The following is a 17882-nucleotide window of genomic DNA, read 5'->3' as shown; positions in this document are numbered from 1 at the left end:
AATAGACACTGAGAAAAGGTGCAACATACACAAGTAAAACTGTCACAAAGCTCCTTTGAGACATTTGTGTGATAAGGGGTAATATAAATAAAATTGACCTTGAGCTGTATTTGATATCAAAGCTGGATTTTGGGACAATACAACTTATGTTTGATGGTATAATGGACTTGTATTTGATTAGCGCCTTTGTAGGCTGACTCAATGGATGTAGACTGTGGCTGTAAAGCCGCCACTGTCTGTTGTTTTAGACACACATTCTTTCCCCGTGCTTCTAACGGCGTGTTAGCATTTTCAAAACTGTCTTTGCCTCAGGAGACAACAACTTACACACTGGAGATGGCAAGTTTCGACGAAGATTTGGATAATGCAATAAGGCATTGCTGCTTTGTTCTCTCAGTGAAATATTATAAATAAACCACACCGAATAAAACATCTTAAATGTCCAGTCTCGCAGGACTCTCATGCCTGACAGGGTTTTACCATGATTAATTATATATACCATTTGATATGCTTTTCACCATTTTCTTGGAGCATAGAGTGTATTCTGGGCACAGAGGGAGCAGCAGAATACCAAACGCAGTGAAAGTGAAACTTTTAAGTTGATTGTACTGTGTCTAAAAGTTTGCTTTCTGTTGCATCAATAGCAGCTGCTGCCTTCATCCATCCATGAGCTCTGATTGGACAGACAGATCAATTATGACTCGAACAGCTGCTAAAGAAAGTAAAAAAAAAAAAAAGTTCATGATGAGCTCCACCTGTACTGTGTTCACAGACCTGCAAACACATCTAATTTAGAGAGGGGACACAGAATAATGAAAAAGGGACACACACAAACACACACACAGGATAATCCTACACCCCGTGCAAAATTCAGATCTTCCCATTAGTGGACGACTTGCTCTATCTCCTACTGCAGAGCCGCCCCTTTTAGTTATTTTTCATCAGTGGTCTGTATATAAATAACATTAAATTATGACCATTTGTAATTAAGGTTTAGTTTAGAAATAATCAACTTTTAATTCAATTCAATTTTTTTTTCTCTCTAAACCCTCATTCTGAACTTGCGTTATGTCTCCACATGACTGTGTTGAATCACGATTTCACGATTGGGTCACAGGCTTGCAGAGTGAAATTTCCCATTTGAGTCCTGGGGTAATAAAGTTTGAGAGTCCTTGCCCTAGGCTGCTGCAGTCACACTCTCCAGCCTGTCTGTGTCTCTGGCGCAACAGATACGGTCACAAGCCTCAGTGGCCGTTAAACCACAAACTGACGCTCGATGGAAAAGCAACACTTTTAGCTGCCTATCAGCTGTATTACTGTAACTTGTCATTACTTGCATAAACCTCAAAAAACAAACTTAGGTCATAGAAGTAACTGTAGCACTGTGGGACAGACTGTTGTATATTAAGTTTTAATTACAGAGAGCTTAAGAAAATGAATCCAAAAATGCCTCATCAGTGATCATTGTAATTAAAGTATATCTTAGAAAGCGTCACTGACTCAAACTGTTTTTTTAAGGGCACATTAAGCTTACATTTTACAGCATAATTTGTCTTACTGTAGTGTTACAAGAAGCATATCAGACAGAATCATGCAACATTAACTATCTTTCAAACTCTCCACATTACTGCTGAATATCTGTTGCTTTTGTTGACTACATTTTTGAATTAATTTAAATTATTCTGTAACATTATGCAAGACTGTACCCAATGTTCTCACACAGGTGATCAGAAATACAAAGTGTGACACAAGTTATCCTTTTCTAAAAGTTACACTGTAGGCCTACATGCAAAACCTCCCCAGTTTATTCAGCTACAGTCAAACACTATCTGCAAGCTAGAGGGGCGCAAAAACTATGCAAAACGAAACCTAGTAACACACAAAAAGTAACACATGTATTCCACATGCAAATCAGGTATTTCAAATCTCTCTAAGATATATCCTTGCTTTTGATGAATCCCAAACTCCACAACAGCACCAATCACTCGCAACAGGCAAGGAAGTTGTCGGAATCCTTCCATGTCAAATATTAATGACACCCTGTCGTGTCTATAGAGCAACTCTCCCCTCTCCTGCTCTCAAGAGGCAGCAACAGACAGATAGAGAGATCATCCTGTAAACCCAGTGGTTGTCCATACGGTCACAGAAAAGCTGTCTTACCTGCCTGACTGTCTGTGTGTTTCACTGGCACTCGGTCTGGGTGTACGGAGTGTGTGTGTGCTCACACACAATCCCCTTCCCGAACAGGAACTGATGAATCTGCACGACTTCAGCCCTGCAGCGTGCAGTGCATTATGGGGTTTCAGTCTCTCTCTCTCTCTCTCTCTCTCTCTGCTGTGTCTCTCTCTCTCTCTCCTCCTCTCTCTCTCTGTTGGCACAGTGTTAGAGGGGGATGTCCTCGCCTCCTGTCTGGAGAGAGGAGGGTGAACTCACACGCGCTGTGTCCACACACACAATGCAGAAGAAGCCTCATGATGACGAGCGCCGCGGCTCTGGTTGCCGTGGCAACAGCCTCCCTCCCTCACTCTCCCTCTTGTAGCTCTACAGACTCTCTCTCAGCATATTCTGTTTAAATAGCAAGAAAGTGATAAATGTTCAATAAACTGAACTCATTTTATTTGCTTATAATGCTTCTATTTAGCATTTACTTTGAGCCTGAGCTAACCAGCTCACACAGAAATCGTGGTCATGTGATCACCAACTGTTGCTTCTGCCTTCTGAGATAAAGAGAGGGCGGTGTATAGTCAGAGAGAATAGAGACAGATACTGTTTGTGTGCACATGCATCATTGTGCTTGTGTGTGTGTGTGTGTGTGTGTGTGTGTGTGTGTGTGTGTGTGTGTGTGTGCGTGTGTGTTGCTTTTGAGTGTGGGGGTTGATGTTGTGGTTCCTGGAAGCAGGCTGTAGTTCCTGTTTGTGGTTCCTTTCCTTCTTTTCATTGCTACTGCCAGTTCACTGAGGCCTGCAGCCCTTTGATAACACACATTTTAGTCACATTACCAACACGGGAAGTTCAGCTGGTCTGACCAATTGAACGAATGTGACGTGTGCACACACGCATGTAAGCAGGTAGACACAGAAAGACTGAGCGTGCCCACTGGTGTAATTATTTCAATTGTCATCATCATTCTCCTTCCTGGAGGTTGGTTTTAACCGTTATTTAGTGGCTGATTCAGAATGATAATAAGAGCTTGGTGGGTTATTGGAAGAGAGGGGGCTGATAGGCCAAAAAAGAACAGAGGTGGAGGCAAAGAGATATAAAGGGATACTGTAAACACAAGAGAATGACAGTGAGGAAGGAAAAGGAGATGAGACCTCCTCTCCACCATCTCCCATGGCGACAGAGTGGGTGGAAGGCCGCGGCTGTCCTTCAGGCCCTGTAAATCAGCAGCTCACAGCTGAGTTTTGCAGCACAACCATCACACTGGTAACCCCCAACGCTCAGTCTTTCAATATCTAGGCTTCCTTTTTTTCTCCTGCAGCTGTCATCGCTCTCTCTTCCTCTCTGTCACTCGATCTTGCACTCCCCCCGACTCTGCTCCCAACCCCTGACCCTAAAAGAGTCATCTCTGTCACCAAAACAAATATGTTACATGTTCATATTTGGATCAAGATGATTGATACCACTGTGCCAAAGGAACTAGAACGAGTTAAAGGTTATAAAAAAATACATTTCCCATAGTCCTGTTCTCTGTCTTTCCAGTAGCCATGGGAACAGGTAGGAACTGGGATTCACTGAACATTGATTGTTGAAATTCTTATGGGGCAGATTTAATCAGTGAGCTTGGCAAAGGAAGGGAAAGGGAGCAGGGTAAGGTATAGACAGAGTGGGAAGCAACAGATGGTCATGAGTGTGCATGTGCCAGGATCCGTGTGCTTGTTTGTCGAAGCAAGTTGCCAATTCATACTTGCTGTTCTACTTTATTCTTTGGGTCTGCAATGAATGTGCCACTATTTTAAAGAGACAGTTTAACCCGAAAACAAACCTATGTAAAATATATATTCATCTCGCCAATATAATGGAAATAGATAGCACTCAGCTTGATGTCTCTTTCCAGAATCATGACCAAGTTATGCAAGATAATCCGCAGACCTTGTTGTGAGCTGTTTGTTGGAAGGACCAATTGTCCTTCTACTGAACTGTATCATTGCTCAGGAGGAACCATTGATCTATTATTCATTCAAACTAACACTTAGAAACTGAAAGCACCACTGAGCTGGCTACACTGTAATACATTGTCATGTAAAATCATGCATTATTTTCAACACGTGCCATGTCAATTTGTCTTGTTGCCACGTTGCAGTGGACTTCTGTGTCTATATATCATGACTTAGGTATCCTTCTACATATGCTGTTTACATTCTGGGATACCGCTATGTGATGTCAACAAATTCACATGGTGGGATGATGTGGCAAGTGGTTATGTTTAGACAGCATAGGCACATGGTAACCAATGCCAGAACATTAACAAATGCACATGCTGACACAGATGGTTAGGATTAGTGTAAGGAGGCACAAGTAAAGTGTAGAAAAAACCCATTAAATTATACAGGAAGAAAACACTGGGGTCCTGCATGAAAATCCACTGTTGTGGGACCCATTCACCACCACTCCTGCCCACCCTATAGGCAACCTTGTGCTCCTTATATTACACCGATACTGGTGGCATTTCAGCTTTACACCATCCTACCGCAAGTCATGAGCATGCGACAGGTTTCGTCCAGCCACATTTTCAATTGACACCAGCCGCCCACATATCGGGTGTTGATGCTGCTAACTAATGCTAGAAGCACTGTAAAAGCAGCTCTATTTTAAGAGTTCATAATGAGAATGGGCTGTTACTTTCATCATTAGTTCAACAGTAAATTGCCATTAATTACAATATTCTACAGTACAATATGAAGCTTACAGTGTAATATTGTAGCTAATCTGCATGTGGCATCTATCCCTCCGCTAGGCCTGGTAAAATGAAAATGAAATGAAATGAAAAAAAAATGCATAATGCCATAAAATCATACAACAGCCTACAATTTGCATTAGGTTTGCTTCAAAAGGCATCAGAATTTATTGTTTTTTAGTGTCTTTTGGAAAACCTGCACATTAGTTTTAGAATTTGGTCGTATTTTTATTGCAATTTTTTACAGCCTATCCTTACAGCCTAACGGCGTTTTTACAAGCACAGGCCTTTTGTCATTGAGTTGATGCACGCTTTCCTCTGCACAGTGATTCGTTTGGTGAGTGTATTTGGTATGAAAAATACTTCCTCCCTAAAACTGCTCACAACAACGTTTGTGAAATTTCTTGAGTAACCAGGTCATGATTTCCGGAAAAAGACATGGCTGTTGAGGTTTTCAAATGTATTTTGAGCACTATGAGCCGTGTCATCTAGTTCCATTATATTCGAAAGAAGGCAGACATCGAGGACTGAAATCTCAAGCATTCACCGACTCCCATCAAAACAATGCAACTTGATTAATAGCACTACAGGTAAGAGGAAAAATATGTATTTTTGACTCTCAAACCTACTCCTCCAGGCATCCACTGCTCCACAACAGAGGAAACTGCATCTAATCAATATGAAAGGCTTTTCTGTGGCTCTCATTTATTGTGCATCTGGAATGTATCTGCACAAGCTCGCAGTATCACTGGACCCTCATGTCCTCCTTGTAATGAAGAGTCCTTGAGTTGAGGGACACTGAATAACCTACTCAGATTTGAAAGCCACAGTGATTAGTCTGCTCTTTGGGACTAATGGCAATGGCAGGTGTCCACAGGCTCTGTGTGCCAAATCTACTCATTAGAGACATTAACGTGCGTTTGCGCACATATACACACACATGCACACACAGAGCTCACTGCTCATTGGAACTATTCATTAACAACATCGCAATACCCCTTAAGCGCAATGACCATTGATTAGGCTTATGCATAATGATGGTGGTGGAACCGCAGGTGTAATTATTACTACACACAGACTTTTGTCCACCTGGATGTGGATTTCTTATACCTGTATTGTCGGCATTGTGCCTCTTTCTGATACTGTGTAACGTTTCTGGTCCTACATACAGTGTTACTGTGTTTACTTCATTACAGGAACTTAGGTCTTGAGCCATATTCACATTATTGCAGAAACAAAATGGCTCTTGAACTGCGTGTGATGCTTTGCATAATGCCAGATTTTTGAGTGAAAGCTGTTGGAACTAACTTATTGGCAAATATTAATAAGTAGATACTCAGCATTAGTTTTAAGCCATTTACAAACTCACATGTCACAATATGAACTTTGCAAACAGTACGCTTTATCTGACTCACAGAATCAGATAAATGCATACTCATAAGTATGCTCCAATTTATGAGCATGCATTCACCCACTGAAATTTGCAACGTGCCTACCTTATTTCATGTGGAGTCATCAATACAAAAGGAGGCATATGACACCATCAGACAGCCTTTTGTCAGCAACTAACCTTAAGCCAGTCAGGATTTGTGTGGGTGGGTTGAAGTCGTGTCACGACAGGGTGTTCATTCATCAGGCTCCACCCACTGCATCCATAGAGTCCACTAAATGGCGGAGCCTGTGTGAGACTGAAGGAAGCTCCTCCACAGCGCAAGCCTCTTGTCTGAATATGGTAAATTCTAGCTCCAACAAACCAAAGATCGCCATGGCTGAAATGCCAAACTCACAGCTTTAAATCAGCAGCCCACAAACCAGTGGGTGACATCATGGTAGCTACATCCATTATTTGAACATGCTTAAGCCACAGTATTTTTTTCATTTTTTTGGTCTGAATATGATGATGTGATTGTGTAAATAGGCTACTTTCAGAACCATCTTTTAAGATTCTATCCTCCATTTTTATTCTGAGCACAACCGGTAGCCTTCAGCAATTACCTGTGCTTGTGGAGGTCAGAGCAACCTGGGGTCAAAGATCAACAAAATTTTAACTTTGGACACAGTTTGTATCCAAATGAACTATCACTTGATTATCTACAGTAAACAAAAACACTACATCCACTTTTATGGAAGAAGCCCAGACAAAAGTTGCAGAGTGGGCTGAACTTGGCTTTTGAATATACAGAATTTATTATTTATTTATTTATTTATTTGTTTATTTATTTATCTATTTTGCCTTTTTCAGTTTTCAGAGGATGCACAGACTGAGCTGAAAGTAGCAGTTACAGTAGATACAATGAGAACGTTTGTGAAAGATCATTGGCACTCACTATTGCAATAGTGGATGCTGAAGGATACATGCAGTATGGTAAAAATGTGACATTTAGTTTGCTTTATCATATTGCATGTAAAATAAAGGGAAAGTCAAACAGAGGTGTTATCTGCAGCAATGGATGTCATTAGTTTCCTGTTTGTGATCATATTCAGATATGCATTCTGTAAACCTAAAAGGTTCAGTTGCAGTATTGCCTATTATCTTATTAAGCTCGAGGACAAACTATTTCTAACGGCTCAGTTTGTTGATGCAAGCACAGTACTACATCACAAATACTTTAACTAGTAATGCATTTTAAAGCTCTATTTAAAGAGTGGGACCCTGTTTGTGATCTGTAAACAGCACATCTGCAGTATTAAAGGCTTGAGTTTCAGTTGCTGGTGTAAGGTTGAACGGGCTTTTCAAATCGTGCATCTGACAGCAAAATAATATTTACCCATTTATTTTTAAACACATCTTCCCTCATCTCTGTCTGAGAGACAGAGTGGGGATGGGTGAGGGGTTCGATGTCTGACTCTGTTATAATCAGTCTGTTCCCACAGAGAGAGATGCACACCAAACAGAATGGGCAAGCATCACAGTGTTGAAATCTTTTTAGTATTCTTTCACATGCAAACTATCAACAGTACTCTCTGTATCAGCACAACAACAAAGGCTGCTGTACAGCAATGCTTTCAGCAACTAGAAAATAATTTACAAAATGTATATATTATTGCTTAATATGTGCAAAAAACAAACAAAACTGCCATAACATTTCAAAGAGAGGTTCACACAAACAGTATGCAGCAATCTGTTTTCTGCCAAGGCTAAACACTAAACAGAATATCCAATGTTGTCATCGCCCTGCCCTTAGGCCCAAATTAAAAGTTGTTGGTGTTTGAGGTTGAGAAACTTCAACCACACAACAACACCAATAAAATTCCAAGCGTAGTTTCTGTAAGACGTGGAAACCAGCAGGAGCAAAAACTGGCCATAGCAGAATAAACTGACCAAAAATAGTAAACCAGTAACCCCTCCCACATCATCAGCACATAATATTAATTAATGTGAAGCCAGGAGTACGCTTAATGTGGTACTTTGCCAATTTTCAACTAGCATTGTGTCCTAACAATGTGGTAAGTATGTCTAAATGAACTATGGTAAACTTCCATCAAAAATAACTGTATAGTATACTATAGTATAGTATAGCATAGTATAGTATGGATACGCATTGAAAGAGAAGGTCACCGCTTTTTCTGTCTCTCTCATCCAAATTCCGAATTCTGATCAAACTGTAAAACATGCCAGTGCTTGTCAAACATAAACCACAAGTTTTTTTTGTTTTTTATTTGTTGGTTTGGTTTTTACAGAATTGTCCATTTCTTGCCTATAATATTTTTAGCAACATATTTTAGTGCACTGTTTGGCTGTAATGCAAGAATTTATACACAGGAAGTGGACAATATATTGTTCCCTGTATTGTATAAATTGAGGTTGAAAAAAATCTGATCAAATGGTAAAACTAAGGAACCTTGATCAAATTTGAACCAAATTCTGTTATTGTGTTGTTATTTCTTACTTCAAATGTTTTCAGAAACATTTTAGTGTACAGTGTAACTGTAATATGAGATTGTTTGTGTCCAGCCGGCCACGATATTGTTTTTTGACTCATGACCGCATATTATTTCACCCATCAGCATGACGGTTTATTGGTCCAGTGTAGCACAGTGCATTCTGGTAGTTGTAGGTTTTCTTTTCCTCAGGAAAAGACATTGCCACAGCCCTTTTTTCACTATTTTCCCTGGTTCTATAGCACCAATGTCAAACATTTTGCATCTCTCTACTACATGGAAAGCCTAGTTTTATGAAAACACAATTTTTTCAGCAGTGAAATACTTATACAAACATTTAATTACAAAATCTATAAGCTCACTTTTAGCCTTGAAATGCCAAGGCTGGCCATGACATTGCATTTACTTGGCCAATGCTTTCTGTACAAAGTGAACTCCCTCAAAACAAGAGCTGAATATCACCAAAGAATTGAAGTGCACCCCTTACCCACCCAAAAAACTCAAATTACTCTTCAATACCAATGCTTACTGAAGTAAAGACTCCTTTTTTCCTTAATTTGAAGACTTATCTTCCGCAACTATTGTACTTCCTTTTCTTCCCTTTCCTTAGAACTGATATGTTCCTTTCGCTCTTTGTTCACTCCTCATTAACCTGTTTACTCCCTATTTAAACCCTGCACACTCTTTCATTCAGTCTTTAATGAGCATCACATGTGGTGGCAGTGCTGATTTACAGCCCATGTTTCAAGGCTGATAAATTTTGACGGATACCTGTAATGGTGCACCTTTCCTTCTGAACCTCCTCCTTAACACTCATCGTTGTATTTTTTTATTTATTTAGGAAATATGGTATGTCAAGGTGTAGTTTGAAAAGATGGATTTCATTGGGGAGCTTATTCCACTTCTAAGTAAATACACGAGCCACCACACAGCACTTCAACTAAAAGGCTACGATAATGTATAATGATAGGTTAATTGTGCAATCAGAAAGCTAAGCATTAAATAGAGATTATATAACCCCCATTTGTTTTGGTTAAAAGCCTCTCAGTCAAATATTCTTACTGTCCTCTGGCTGTCAGCTTGACAACCAGTTCAGCACTGCTGCCCCTGACTGCGTTCCACAGATGAATGCCACTCCATTGTTGGGACAATAATGTGAATTGTTGGAAAGTGTTGGATAGCAGAAAATTTCTTGTTAACGCCAAAAGAGAGAATGGTGCAATGTAGCTGCAACCTTGCCTGTTTGTAGCAGTGTCTTGCTGGGCGTATACTGTGTGCATCCAGCAAAACCAGCGTGCAATGTACAGACTGAGTATGAGTTAAAGATGCAGTCAGGTACCAAAAAATTTAGTAAGAGCTCATGTGGACTTCATTTTGCTCTCAAAAAGCTGTGAAAATGAAAAATAATGTGAGTATGCAAAAAAACTAATTTACAGCAGGTCAGGCTCTGATTGTGGGAGGGATGTGGACATCTCTGGTAACGTAGGTTACTCTGGGGTTTGATCCAAAAGCCTGACCCTGCTTGGAGGAGAGTACTGAAAAATAATATGCATACAAATGCAGTCTGAAGCCCACAAGCGTACCAATGAAACAGGGTGGGAGTGAAGGAATCTCAGCAGATTGCCCTTGGTAACTTACTGTTGGTAAATATTCATAAGCACAACCTCTAGATTCATTGCAGCCGGCAGAAAGATGTGTAGATGCTTGACAAGGGAGAAAACGATTATCAGAGAGTGTGTTTGAGAACGAGAACAGATGCTACGGAACCATAAGGTAAATAACAGTGGAAAACAGAAACATGCTTTTATTATTGGTTTTGGTAAACAGAAGAGAAATGCTTTGGTCAAAAAGATGCACATACTTTTTGAAACTAATTGGCAATTATTGTAGTTTACTTATGCATAAACAAAACTAAACTGTACTTTGTTTATGTGGAGATAAAAAGCTGATTAGAGATGCATGAACAAAAGTATCAGTGAACATTATGCATCACAACTGGATCACTGACTTTCTGAGCTAATTGGGGTTGAATCTGATGATTAAAAACAACTAGACTCCAATTTCACATGTCCCATGTCTACAGTTTGTTCTCCGAAGAAATTTGACTGGGGTATCAAACTGCTACTTTTATTGCAGTGAGAAAACCTCAGAAAAATCACCTGCAGCAACCCCAAGGCAATATGAAATCGAGATTTTCTGTTTGATCGGACAAACAAATGCTTCGCGAAATAATAAAGCCTGCGGTGACTGCCAGTCCTCGGCACACACTGTACATATTCATGAGGCCATGCTTTACACCCGATGATGCAACAATATTTAATGATTTCTAACAGTTTTTCATTTCTTTTTTTCATAATTCAAAGTCAGAATGGTTTCCCTGAGGGGACACACTCTTCTTCAGCAGCTGGTTATAGATGCACCATTCACAGAGCAGATCAACACAGAAGGTGAACTATGGAGAAACCCTGTGAGGCAGAGCAGGATATGTCCAGTTTTAACTGTTGCATTGCTTCACTTTGCCTGTGTCCCAGCCAAAAATTTGCATGTGTCTGTCTTTTACCAAACTAAGTCAAGCTTAATTGCCCAGGTCAGTCATTGTAAAAACACATCCTTTAAACATGATAGAAACAAATAAAACTCTTTAAAACCACCTTGGTCGTGTTAGTTAGTTCACTGTTCTAATAATCCCCACCACCACTGGTTTGGTGCAAACCCCTTAATTTAGCAAGTTAGATATGAAAATAAGCGTTTACCCCTGCAGTCTCTCTGCCCTTTCTGCTGTTGCAAGCCGGGTGTTTACAGTCCTGTAATGTTATCCCCACTACTGGCAGTGGCCATGTTTTTCAGCTCAGCTGTCGGTTCCAACAGACTGACATCTGGTAGCGCATGATGTGCACTAAATACAAAACATCCTTATTACAGCATATCCAGTATGACGTTGATAGGAAGATGAGCATCTGTATTTTTCATAGTGCACAAAATCATACCATCTGGATTTCTAAATAACCTAGTGTACCCAGTTGCGTCGCGTGGGGTTTTTTAAAAAAAAAAAATGTTTTATGAGGAAATCAAGTAAGACATAACCTTTAATATATTTTCTTTTTAGGGTGTGGGGGACAGAAAATAGTATGTTGCAGCTTGTACATAGCTATTTCATGAATCCGAATGACCTATTAAAGCGCCCAGTATCATTTTACCGGGACTTACACACGCCTGTTATCTAACCGACACTTTGAACACCGACACACGCTCTTTCTCTCTCCCTCCCTCAGTGGCTCACTCACACAAATACATTGTCTTCTTGACGTGACTTGACTTAAACATCTTATTAAGTTACTCAACCGCCCATACAAATGCAAAATTGCCCGCTTTAATGCACAGTGCAGATTTGAAAGTGAAAAAAATAGCATTCATTCACAAACGTAATCAGAAGATGTTAAGTTTTACGCCCACGTCATATACGACTTGCACGCTGTATGTGCTCGAGATACACACTTTCCACATGTCCTTATCGTCTGATAGGCCAAATGTTTATTACACTGCATGGGCCAAAAGACAAAAACAACCCAGTACCAATGACTATAAACAGCGCACCTGACACCTGCATCTATTCAGGAAGGCCGCTGTCTGTGGTGCTGATTTTTTCAGCGTAAACAACCGCAATAAACAATAACTTCAGCGGAGTGAAACGTGCAGCTTAATCGAGGCAAGCAAGGCACAAAAGACATACAACCACATCAAAAATAACACGCATAGCTAAATAGGCAGTTCAGTAACCAGTAAAGCACAGAAAAAGTGTGCATTTTCCTTACCTTGTTTCAAGAGGAACGCCATTCTCCTGTCTTTCATGGTGGCAAAGCGGTCAATAACCATGTCGTAGACTTTCCCATTGGCCTCCACAAAAACAGAGTCAATGTGTATCTTGGTTAAGTTGACAAATCCGTCCAAATGTATTTATATTTTTATCCTTTTAAGACAAGAAAATTTGAGCTCTGCTGATGTGCTGGTGGCTGGTATCGTGAGTATAAGCTGCAACAGTTTGTAGACCTCGGAGAGTGTGGTCATCCTCAATAAGAAGCTGTAGCAGCTATGCTGGTGGCTTGTGAAACAACCTGTTGTTGTTCAGCGTGTGCAGCTCATTTCTTAACTTCTGGGGTTTCTTGGTCTGTCGTCAGATTTATCTTAAGTTGTTGCTGTAGAGGTAGTTTAGTAAAATAGTTTTTTACTAAATACTCCAAATCTCCACACTAAATAACTGCACTTGCTAATTTTGCTAACGAGATGTCAACACAAACTTGCTAATCTCCCGATATTTCATTCAGTGACTTGATGATGACCATACTATGATTTGATTGGTGTGCGGCCAAAGGGTGGGCGGTATCCTGACACAGTCCTGGCTAATCACAGGTGAGCAGTGACATGAGGATAGCCTCACCTGATTGGTTAATCATTATAATTTTTTTTCACTAACGGACGCCAACTCCGCTTGACCTCCTTGCAGACAACAGTGTGCAATATCTATTTCACTACTCATTCGCCACTTAACATTTAGAGGACCACTGTTTTACACATGTTAAAATGCTCAATAATTAGAGGAGAGAAATTAGGAAGAGATGACAGTGACACAACACAAGAATTATCTTAACTGTTAAAATTAGTGTTTTTATTTAATGACAGCTACAGTCTAGAAAAATAGAGGAAGCATGGCTTTCCTTAGCCTCCGGGAAGAGAAACGCCACTTGGTGTACCATAAAAGTGTAAAACTGCCCAATTCTATGTACATCACCAAGTCAACATCCAGCCCATTCTAATTCTGAACTTATTAAATGGTGCTGCTTTTGGCATTGGAGTGCAATGCTAAAAGGAACTTTCTGTGAGTGCATGAAATGAGGCAAGACGGCGTCAGCTTAAAAGGCTGCAGATAATGCTGTATTATAAGGAGTGCAAGGGTGCCTACGGGGCTGGTGAAAGAAGTGGTGGATGGGTTGACAAACCAGGACTTTAATGTGGGAGTTGGTGTTTGCTTCTTTGAATGTGACATTTTTTCTACACCTACCCATGTTCCTCCTTTCCCTAAACCCAACCATCCTTGACTTTGTCGCCTAACTCAAACCATGCGTGCCAGCATGTGCGTTTGTTGATGTCCCAGCATTGCTTGCCATGTAATGTTGTTGCCTAAGCATAACTATGTGCAGCATCATCCCACCATGTGCATTTGTTGACAGCAGGGCAGCAGCATCCTGGAGTGTAAAGAGAAGACACAGAAGGATACAGAAGCATAAAATTTGAACACTGAAAAAAGCTGCAATATGTGACCAATTGGGATGAGAACATGTTGTAACATCCTGAATCAGCTGAAAAAAAGCAGACACCAGCAGACTAGAGCCAAAGGTGCAGGAAACACCACATAAACTGGAGGAAAAGACGCTTACAGACAGTCCAACATTGACCAACAGCCGACCGTTAGCTTGGCGTGTGCCCTTGCAGGGGTACTAAAGATACTTTCAGCAAGGCCTTCTGAGGAAATAAGTAAACAAGATGCTGACTGTATGTAACTCTGTCCTTCTGTCAGGCTTAGGTACTCAGTGTTGGATAATGTACCTTATTTTGGATAAGAGTGGTTCTCATTTTCCTTCTCTATTGATTTCAAGCAATGCACAAACTGTACAGTATGCCTGCAATCCAATACAAAGATCTCCTCTCAGCCCAGTAGTATCACTTACAGTGACCAGAACAGGACCAAGTTGTAGCACAGTTGGAAATGTAAAAAGTGGAGCATACCATATCTGCTATGACAGCAACAGTCTTAGCAGTGCTGAGTATTTAAAATAAGACTTTATTGCAACTCTTTTGCTTTGTGTTAACACTACTTCAAGAGGCTTCTCTTGAACGAGACCTCAGCTTATGTATCAGATTTCAACTTTGGCCTTCTTGAAAATATAATAATCACGACATGTATCTCTCCTTTAGCTAAAAATAAGTCTGTTTCTAAGAGGTGCTGGCCAGCTTAATGGACTAATTAACTCAAATCCCAGGAGCACTGTAACAGCCAATTGAAATTACAAAAACAGCTAACACAACACTTTGCATTAGAGCCAGTGACTTATTATTTTCATTGATGCGCAACAGTCTGCATGAATATCCCTTTTTTAATCTCTCTTTTTCTCTCCAGTACATGTACAAACATGCAAATCTCTGCTACACACATAGTCCCCAACACAATGATTTTTCCCTTTTCACGCCCTTTTCCCCTTTCCTTTTGAGACAGTAATCCTCAGATGCAGCACTAATAGCATTAGCAGAGCATATCCAATCCCCTTGGTACCCCTACAGGGAGCGCAGAGCTCCGACCTACACTGAGGCAGACACTCTGGGGGAACTACACTACCCATAGTGCCTTAGGAAATCCGTGCACATCACTCAGCTCATTATTGATTAAAACAAAGAAAAACAAAGAGTAGAGAGTAAAAATGAGGAAGCTATGCATCAATATAACAGAAACAGTTACTGCAGACTGCTTTAAGAGTATTGTGTGAAAAGACAGCAAGACAAGGTCACAAGGGTTATCTACAGATCAAGGTCGACCAGAACCTTGTTTAACCTATTGTTCAGCTTTGTGTAGGACTGTGACAGGGACATATTCGAGGGGATTATGGAAGCTCACAAAAACCAGTACAGGAAACATGAGCCAAAGCTGCCTCTGTGGAAGCAGTGGATTTAGATATACAGTATCAAGCAGCAGATAATTACCCTACAGTGCTGGTAACAACATGATAACTGCATTGCTTCTTATTGATAGGCCATACAGTATTATAACTAGTGCTGCACAACAGCAACAACAACAATCATTCCCCTATAGACAATTGTTGCGGAGATATGTGATTTCAGTAAACTTGTTTATTTCTGCTGTCATTTTCAGCCATAACTGTAATGTTTAGAGATAAATAGGTAAATAGTTATTTTCTGGGTTGCTTTGTTAACTAGCATCTTTGATAAACAACCTGCTTGCATGGAAGCTAAACAATTTACTGTTGTTGACAGGGACTGCAGCAAAATGGATTTTTGTCACCTAAAAGGACCTAAGAAAATTAAAAACACTTTATATGTACAATATATTTGGAATATTTCACTGTTTTACCCTGCACACTAATCATAGCAGTTCATCAATTCTTGTTTTCTATGAAGTAAATTATGATTTTTTGTCAATGAAGCTTCTGCTAACAGCTTTGGTTCCCTGTCAGGCAGTCTAATGACATGTAAAGCAGTGAAAATATTCTAAACGTAGTGCAATTTACACTGATAATTAACCTTTTAGGTGAAACTTTTTTAGGTGGCCAAAATGTAACCAATTGAGGCAGCTTTTGCTCAGCACAGTTTCATTTTATGTAAGTGATGCAGAGGGATTCTACCTAGAAGTTATTGTAAACAAACATTGTGATTCGGCCTGTATGTTGATACAAATCACTGTGTGCTCCTTCGTATGGCCACGTGTATGCATGACCAAACAAATTATGAAGAATGTATTTGACTGTTTTGAATGAAAAAAAACTAAACAATGAAATTATGTTGACATTATTATTTCAGATTTGAATTCACTACAGCATCCTGGTGTGTTTGGAATTTGCTGCATTGTTGCTGAATTATTCATTTACAAACAGAGCAGACAAGCATTTCTATGTAAATGTATTTGTGTGTGCCTACATGCATGTTATATGTTTCTGCATAGCTAACACGATAGATAGATAGATAGATAGATAGATAGATAGATAGATAGATAATACAGTCGTCCTTAAGTGGGCCATTCGCTCCACAGTGTAAGCTGCAAACAAACCATTTTCCCAAACACCTCCTTCTAAGGCAGAACACCACCAAACCAACCAGCAGAGGACTTGTCTTCCTTCCTCCCAGCCCCCGTAAGCCAGCCTGCCAACCACTCTGCTTCTTAACTCCATCTACATCTCTCAGCCATTACCCATCGCTCAGAGTGAGTCACTGACTTGAAAACAGGCTGCAGTCTGCCACAGCATCGGCAATCATTCTGCTATGCAGAGTCAATATTGTTTTTTGTTTTTCTCTTTTTCGGTGTATGTGTGTTTGAGAGAGAGACAGAGAAAATGATGTAGACACAAGGAAGGAAAGAGGAAGCTACAAAGGAATGAAGGGGAAAAGGAGAAGGAAAAAAACAGAAGCTGTTGTGTGTCGGGCCTAAGAATGAGCTGTAACCTAATGAGTCTAGATGAAAGCTGACTGTCTGAGCTAACTCAATTCTTTGCTCTGCTAGTCACAGTTCTTAGCTTAATGATGTTTGCTCCAGACTACTGATGCTCTGGCCAATGCTGGATTGCCTTTTTTTGGTCATATGTTTTCCTGTGCGCGACAACCCTCCTCACTGCTTGCATGCATAGAATGTTGAACTTGGCTTGGGCCGCACATGGAATGACATCACCCACACTGTGCAGCAGACATCCGTTTAAGATGTGTTTACAGTGCTTAAACCACCAGCATGCCTCCATCCCCGCTCGTATAAACACAGAATGTGGCTGACCATGTGCACACTTGTATGTGTACGCAGTGTTTACACAGAACAGATAAAGAAGTATAACCAGAGCAGGAGGTAAAGGCTGCAATCTGTGAGGTTGCAGCTAAATACAGCACAGGGCTGAAGCAACACAAGGGCGAGGATGTTCCAGGGAGGTCTTTGTAAAGGGTATCAGAGCTTTTGAGGGGCAAGGTGTAGTGTGTACACAGAGGTGAGGAGGAGGCATGATTCTTACTCAGGAATGTTGTAAAGCTGTTTGTAGAGTCAGCAGGCCAATGAAAAAGCTTAGACGTTGGAGCTCTGCCAAAGCCGTGATGGGAAAAATGAAGAAAAGAAAGAAAATGGGGGAATGGGAATAAAAGAAAAGAATGGGATCCATAAAGAGAAATCTCAGGCGTGTTGTCCATTGAGGAGAGTTTTACACTCTCAATAAGAATGCAGTCTCAGGTTTAATGAAATCTGGGAAGCTCTCTTTAGAATTGAATCAAAGCCCTTGCTGCCCTAATGCACCATTTCTACCATTTCCATCTCCACTGCAGAATGCATTCATCGTTTATTTCAGTG

At 40.4% G+C, this 17882-nt stretch overlaps 1 protein-coding gene across 1 annotated transcript in view; it reads right to left on the bottom strand.

Annotated features, from left to right (window-relative positions):
- LOC121942974 (muscleblind-like protein 1) overlaps positions 1-2318 on the bottom strand; it is a 79380-nt gene extending 77062 nt beyond the window's left edge. The window contains exon 1 of the mRNA XM_042486304.2: positions 2161-2318. The gene's annotated coding sequence lies outside the window, so the exon portion shown is untranslated. The remainder of the gene's footprint in view (positions 1-2160) is intronic.
- Between the last annotated feature and the right edge of the window lie 15564 nt (positions 2319-17882).

This window comes from Plectropomus leopardus, chromosome 6 (genome assembly GCF_026936395.1).
Source record: "Plectropomus leopardus strain MGB_pleo_1.0 chromosome 6, ASM2693639v1, whole genome shotgun sequence".
NCBI lineage: Eukaryota > Metazoa > Chordata > Actinopteri > Perciformes > Serranidae > Plectropomus > Plectropomus leopardus.
This window is presented reverse-complemented; position numbering and strand designations above follow the sequence as displayed.